The following is an 8,188-nucleotide window of genomic DNA, read 5'->3' on the forward strand; positions in this document are numbered from 1 at the left end:
CTCTGTGCTATCACAGAGGAGGAGCACATTCAGCAACAGGTTGATATCGGTCCGATGTGCCATGGACAGACTGAGGACGTCCTTTGTTCCCTCTGCTATTAGGCTGCACAACTCTCTGGAGGGGCGGGGTTAGGGAGGGGGGCAAAGGAGAAGTGGAAGTTCTAGGATCAGTCAAAGGAATAGAGGAGATGGAGCTTCCCTGGCTGGAATACATTAGCGTGGACTTGTGATTTTATTTTGTTATGAGTGATCTTATCTTATTTTGCTTGGTTTTTATTGATTGATTTTTAGTAATAGAACTCTTAACTTTATTTATTTATTTATAATATATGCAAGCTTTTGTATGGGGCATGAGCAACTTGTGTTCAAAATTTCCTTCAGGATTAATAAAGTACATCTTATCTTATCACGTGACCTGCACATTGCAGGCGTATGGCTACCGGCTCGGCTGCTACAGCTAGCTTTTCAAGTAAAAAATTAATAAATAAAAAAAACTAACGGTACATCTGTGCTGTACCTTTGGACGTTCCAGTCCACATCCCAGGATTGGGATTGTATTTTCCAAACTGCAGGGGTTCAATGTTTTTACGTCCCAGGACCAGACACTTCACGTTAGTAGCTGAGGCTACTCGTGTCTTCCCCTGGGTAAAAGACAAGCTGTCTATAGCCTTCGTCCTGTCCATCTTCCTGTTTTTCTACACTCCTGAGAAAAGAAGCTAAACGACGATCTGGAAAAGTTAGAAAGACGACAGCAAGCAGAAAAGAAAACAAATTACATTAAAATTTATAAAAACGGTCTCTTTCCTTCGTTTAAATCTTGAACAGATTCTGGTTCATCCAACCAGAAAAAAGAAACGTTCATGTGTAACCAGGAGGACGGTCAGATAAGAAGTTTATACGTAAGTCATGTTTTATGTGAAGCAGCGAATGAACCAACATTCCCCAGTTTCTCCCAAACTGGTTGGACGTTCCTATAATACAGCCTCCACTGCGGATCGCCACGGTGACGGCCGGTTTGAGTGTTTTTGAAAAGCTGGACATGGTTTTCCTTTGTGGTCTCAGTAAATCAGTCTATAAACAGCAATGTTTCCTCCCAGTAGTTGTTCATAATGTTACCTCCTAAATTTCTCACCAGGACATCCCTAATCTTTACATCCTGGCAGGGATGTTGCTAGGCATAAAGCTCTATTGGGGCACAGGCCCCCTACCACATATCCCTCATCTCCCATACACACACACACTAATTGTGCCGTGCCACTGCCCCATTCCTACCAAAAATAGTAGCTGAGATATTAATGAGTGTAAGAACATATTCAACAAACATGACGACTTTCAACATGGCAGCAAAAGCATACACGCTATTAGAAACGATGTCAGAACTCTTCATACACACTCCACAGTAATGGTTACTACCTGGTTTTCAGGATAATACTTAAGCTCATTCTGAACAGTTTGTTTTATTTTTTATCATTAAAGTGTAATGCCTATTTTTTTTACCTCCGCAAAGTGATCAATCATTGACTGTCACTCAGCTTCAAGAAAATCAGTAAGAGTTGCATCTTGTTTGGATGGTCATCTGCTTAAATTCAGCTGTGTTTGAAGTAAATGGGTCACCTGGTTTAGAAGCTATTGGACGTTTTTCCTTAAGAAATTATTAAAATCTCAATTAAAATTTGAAGCAATTGAAAAGATGTAGCAAAAAAACGGAATGAACAAAATCGGTGACAGAGGACAGCCTTGGTGGAGTCCAACCCGCACTGGAAACGATTCTGATTTACTGCCGGCGATGTGGACCAAGCTCTGACACCGGTCGTACAGGGACCGGACAGCTCGTACAAGCGGGTCCGGCATTCCATATTCCCGGAGTACCCCTCACTGGAGTCCCCGGGGGACACGGTCGAATGCCTTCTCCAAGTCCACAAAACACATGTAGATTGGTTGAGCAAACTCCCATGCCCCCTCAAAGACCCTGAAGAGGGTGTAGAGCTGGTCCACTGTTCCATGACTGGGACGAAAACCACACTGCTCCTCCTCAATCCAAGGTTTGACTATCCAACGGACCCTCCTCTCCAGCAACCCTGAATAGACCTTACCGGGGAGGCTGAGGAGTGTGATCCCCCTGTAGTTGGAGCACACCTTCCGGTCCCCCGGAAGAGGGGGACCACCACCCCAGTCTGCCAGTCCAGGGGAACTGTCCCCGATGTCCACGCAATGCTGCAGAGGCGTGTCAGCCAAGACAGCCCTACAGCATCCAGAGCCTTAAGGAACTCTGGGCGGACCTCATCCACCCCCGGGGCCCTGCCACTGAGGAGCTTTTTAACCACCTCAGCGACCTCAGCCCCAGAGATAGGAGAGCCAGCACCAGCTACCCCAGACTCTGCTTCCTCATCGGAAGACGTGTTGGTGGGATTGAGAAGGTCTTCGAAGTATTCCCTCCACCACCTCAGAACGTCCCAAGTCGAGGTCAGCAGCCCCCCATCCTCACTGTACACAGTGTTAACGGAGCACTGCTTTCCCCTCCTGAGCCACCGGATGGTGGACCAGAATCTCCTCGAAACCATCCGGAAGTCATTCTACATGGCCTCTCCAAACTCCTCCCATGCCCGAGTTTTTGCCTTAGCAACTGCCGAAGCTGCGCTCCGCTTAGCCCGCCGATACCCATCAGCTGCCTCTGGAGTCCCACAGGCCAAAAAGGCCCGATAGGACTCCTTCTTCAGCTGGACGGCATCCACCAACGAGTTCGGGGGTTACCGCCACGACAGGCACCGACAACCTTACGGCCACAGCTGCGGCTGGCCACCTCGACAATAGAGACACGGAACACAGCCCATTCGGACTCAATGTCCCCCGCCTCGCCTGGGACATGGTTGAAGCTTTGCCGGACATGGGAGTTGAAACTCTTTCTCACAGTGGACTCTGCCAGACGTTCCCAGCAGACCCTCACAGCATGCTTGGGTCTGCCAGGCCTGACCGGCATCCTCCCCCACCATCCGAGCCAACTCACCACCAGGTGGTGATCAGTTGACAGCTCCGCCCCTCTCTTCACTCGAGTGTCCAAGACATGCGGCCACAAGTCTGACGACACGACTACAAAGTCGATCATCGAACTGCGGCCTAGAGTGTCCTGGTGCCAAGTGCACATGTCGCCACTCTTATGTCTGAACAAACACCACTCGGATTTAGATTGGGGGGGCCATTCCTCCCAGTCACACCCCTCCAGGTCTCGCTGTCATTGCCCGCATGAGCATTGAAGTCCCCCTATCTGAATTATTGTATGATAAATATTTATTGCTGAAAATTAATTGTAGCATTAATTATGGGACACGAACCCCAGTAAATGGGGTCTGGTGACGCCGATGCATCGCGGTAACGTTATCTGCATCTGCTGGTTTCTACTCAGCTTTGACATAAAGAGGAAAAACTTTGTTTGGGGAACTTTCCACAGATCAGGCCTCCCATCCAGGAAACAGCTTTTTTATTATAAGTGATATACTTTAGATATTAATTTAAATTAACAGTGATTTTACAGTGGTAATAAATCATCCTAGTTACAATCTGTTCCTGTTTGTGCTCTTTCTGCTCTAAGAAACTTATCTCTGGAGATATTTGCAAGTTCTGTATGTGTGTGTGTGTGTGTGTGTGTGTGGCTGCATATTAAATCTATGTGTATATATAATCATCAAATCTGTAGCTATCAGGAACATGTCAGGTGTCACGTTGCAGAAATCAGCCACTTCCAGCAGCTTGGATGAGTCCAGCAATGAGACGAGACCTAGAAGGATAGTAACCATAGCAACCACAGGTGTGTGGCCCTCCATGCCCTCTGCCTCTGGATGCATCGTCGCTGGATCACACCCCGACTCATCCTTACTAAGTGTAGTAAGTCACAGTTACACTTTTTTGCCAGCGTTCCTCCACGGCACCTCTTTGGCTGGATGTAGAGGTGAGAGCCTGATGGAAACAACTGCACACATCCAAACATATCGCTCATCATATGGGTTGTTATTCATGACTGTTATAATCGATTTATCTGTCTGTCCGTCCGTCCATCTGATGTCAGTTAGATCCTATTTCAGACTACATGTCTACAAAAGGTTTATTTTCTTTTGTTTTTAATAGAGTGAAATACTTTAATGCTATCTATTTCTACATGGTTCAAATATTTAATTGTTAATCTATCATTTGGCCTCCTATAAATTCAAACATCACTTGATAAATGGGCCCCAACCCGTTACTGTGTCCTGGCACCGGGACCGTCAACACAACCAGATGAATTCTGGAAGCACACTAACCTGAGGATAATGAGTAATTCCCGCCTGCTGGGGTAAACTGCAGGAAATGTAGAGTAAAATAATCTGGGATTAGATGGAGATGCTGGAGATTCTGCAGCTCTGGTGGAGATGAGCAGCCACAGCTCTAAACAGATGGAGAAGGGTGGTATTTCTGTTTTGTTTGATCTGATGGCTCATTATATATTGTGGGAAAAGTGTGTTATAGATTTTAAAAACTGAGCTGAACCAGATTAAATTTTACTTTAGCAGGATGGTAGAACACCTTCTTTTGATTTCCAGCAGAAAGCCATAAACCTGCATTCTCTGAAGTGGCCAGCAGGGGGCACAAAAGCATCAAAAACTCAGTTTTACTAGAGGAGTCGGTCTGGAGGAAACAGCTGATTTAATGAAACCTGTTCCAACATAAATCTAAATCCAGTTTCTGAGTCAGAACCATGTCCAGTTCTAAGGGTCTTAAAGTGAATATTTCTTCATCCCAGTCTGAACCCTTTTAGGTCCAGGTTCTGGGGAGGATCCATCCCTCCATCAGACCTGTTTCCACTGATCTTCAGTCCAGTTCTTGGGTCATATGACCTACCTTAGCCTTTTCTCCCTGTTTCCTTCCTTAACAATGGCTTCTTGACAGCCACGTTTCCATGGAGACTGTGATGGCTTAAGCCCCACAATGGTAATGTTGGTCACATATTTTCATTATACATTTATTTGCAGATAAATATTAAACAGTATTTGTATTCATGTTTTACCTTGCATTGATGATTTGGAGTGCACACATAACAATGGGCGGTTACCGTGGTGGCGCAAGCTTCATTTATTTGGTTTGGCCAAACCACTATAAGTTACCCTCATTGTGTCATTGTGTTAGGTCAGTTTTTCCCTCAGTTAAGTTTGATTTTGTTTAAGTTACACTTTTGAGTATCGTTAAATTTAGTTGACCTCTTCTAATGGCTGGCTAGTTTATTCATTCTTTTGGATTTTTGGGTCAATAAAACCCAGGTTTTGAAATTACTTTGTGTCCTCGCTGCTTTACTGCTTGGTCCCTGACAGAGACCATTTCTGATGAGGCTTCGGCCAACGGTAGATGGATCAGCTAAGGGTTCAGATGCATCTCTCAAGTCCTGGTTCAGGTCTATGGATTAGGATTCTGGATGAGGACACTGAATCAGGACTCTGGATTCGGACTCTTGAATAGGACCCTGGAGCAGGTGTCTAGATTGGGACCTTCATTCAGAACTTTGGATCAGGACTCATCCTATTTATTCCCAGTAATTCCCAGTGGGCATCTCAGTCATCCTGGTCCCGGTAATCCGGAAGTACTTAAAGATTACTGAACTTCTTTTCTGGGTTCTGGAAGATGATTTATGTCTCTTCTCAGGAGCTTAAAACCCAGGTTTCTGGATTCATCTCCACGAGGAGAAACAGCTTTGTTACCTGAACCCTGAACACTTCAAATGACATCAAGTGATCAGATCTTTCTGCTGTGGTGACTCCCTGAAGCCGGTTCCCAGGACCAGAAGCAGAATCAGGCCAGTAAGTGTCATCAGGATGAAGCTTCCCTGCTGGCCCACAGAGATCCGCCGTACATAACGACATTCCTGCTCTGATGTGACAGAAGTGTGTTTGTTACACAACAGTTCAGAGATTCATAGAAAATAACCCACTAACTCATCCGTCCTGATCCTGAAGGACACCGATCCAAACTGCAGCCAGAGGTCAGGATGTACCAGCACATTGAGTACTTGCAGCATGCCTCAACACACACACACACACACACACACACACACACACACACACACACACACACACACACACACACACACACACACACACACACACACACACACACACATGCACACACACACATTCATGGCTAATCACTGAGTTGAGGACCCTGTAATTAACCTGTAAAGTGAGACCCACCATTTCTGCCATACTTCCAAGCTCTGTGGCCCCAGGGCTCGTTCAAATATTCATATTCAATATTAAATCATGCCCCAATTTCTTAGATATTAATTATTTATAATCAATATTGTTTAATACTAAACTGATTTTTTTATTTGTATTTCTATAAAGACTTTATTTGTGTGATCTTTATGTCCTGCATTTATGATCTAATGACCCATTTCTGCTTTCGTTTGTACATACACTTGTATATTTTATATTACCTTTACATTTATGGCCCACACCTCGTTACTCACATATGGTAAAATTAATGTTTAATGTAACATGTGTAATGCTTTCTGATATAGTATATACATTGTTTGTCCAGCATGGCAACATTCCATGCAAACGTCTCCTCAAAACAATTAATGCGATTTGCAAAAGATCAGAGAGTAATTTAATTAAATTGACTTTGTTTGGGAATGTTAGTTCATTTATGTAGTGTGTTTTCATGTTTCAGGTGTGCTTTGATTTCATCCCAGCTGACGGTATCCAGGAGAGAAGTCAGGTGTTTGTGTTGGTTTGTTTGGATGCAGTTGTGAGGACCATTACACGTTTGTAGTCTTTGGAGTGAGGACATTTTCCAAAGTGAAGACATTTTAGCCAGTCCTGACGTATTTTTTCTGTCTCTCTCTCATTGTAACGGCGTCCAGGGCTTTTTTGTGTAATTCTTTTAATGTTTTGGCAACTGATCTGAGTTTTAATGAACAGCTGATTGAGGTGGTGAGAAAGGTTTAAACTCTTAACACTGAGTATGAAATGACTGGGTCAGTTGTACGTTACACATAAAGACCAGAGATCTCCCAAAGAGATCCCCAACCTTCTGCGGCTGAAGCTTGTTGTGGAAGATTAATTAACCAAAACAAACTTTTTTCTTGTTCTTGCAACCTTCAGAACAAGAACAAAGGTCTCTTCTGGTGGTAGAGGAAGGTCTGTTCTGGTGGTAAATAGAGGAAGGTCTCTTCTCATCATAAATAGAGGTCTCTTCTGGTTGTAAACAAAGGAAGCTCTCTTCTGGTGGAAAACAAACTGATGTCTTTCCTGGTGGTAGAGGAAGGTCTCTTCTGGTGGAAAACAAACTGATGTCTTTCCTGGTGGTAGAGGAAGGTCTCTTCTGGTGGTAGAGAAAGGTCTCTTCTGGTGGTAGAGGAAGGTCTCTTCTGGTGGTAGAGGAAGGTCTCTTCTGGTGACAGAGGAAGGTCTCTTCTGGTGGTAGAGAAAGGTCTCTTCTGGTGGTAGAGAAAGGTCTCTTCTGGTGGTAGAGGAAGGTCTCTTCTGGTGGTAGAGGAAGGTCTCTTCTGGTGACAGAGGAAGGTCTCTTCTGGTGACAGAGGAAGGTCTCTTCTGGTGGTAGAGAAAGGTCTCTTCTGGTGGTAGAGGAAGGTCTCTTCTGGTGGCAGAGGAAGGTCTCTTCTGGTGGTAGAGGAAGGTTTCTTCTGGTGGTAGAGAAAGGTCTCTTCTGGTGGTAGAGGAAGGTCTCTTCTGGTGGTAGAGGAAGGTCTCTTCTGGTGGTAGAGGGAGGTCTCTTCTGGTGGTAGAGGAAGGTCTGTTCTGGTGGTAGAGGAAGGTCTCTTCTGGTGGTAGAGGAAGGTCTGTTCTGGTGGTAGAGGAAGGTCTCTTCTGGTGGTAGAGGGAGGTCTCTTCTGGTGGTAGAGGGGGGTCTCTTCTGGTGGTAGAGGGAGGTCTCTTCTGGTGGTAGAGAAAGGTCTCTTCTGGTGGTAGAGGAAGGTCTCTTCTGGTGGTAGAGGAAGGTCTCTTCTGGTGACAGAGGAAGGTCTCTTCTGGTGGTAGAGGGAGGTCTCTTCTGGTGACAGAGGAAGGTCTCTTCTGGTGGTAGAGGAAGGTCTCTTCTGGTGGTAGAGAAAGGTCTCTTCTGGTGGTAGAGAAAGGTCTCTTCTGGTGGTAAACAGGAAGGTCTTATGTCTTGGTAAACAGAGGAAGGTCTCTTCTTGCTTCAC

Source organism: Melanotaenia boesemani, chromosome 16 (assembly GCF_017639745.1).
Source record: "Melanotaenia boesemani isolate fMelBoe1 chromosome 16, fMelBoe1.pri, whole genome shotgun sequence".
NCBI classification, from domain to species: domain Eukaryota; kingdom Metazoa; phylum Chordata; class Actinopteri; order Atheriniformes; family Melanotaeniidae; genus Melanotaenia; species Melanotaenia boesemani.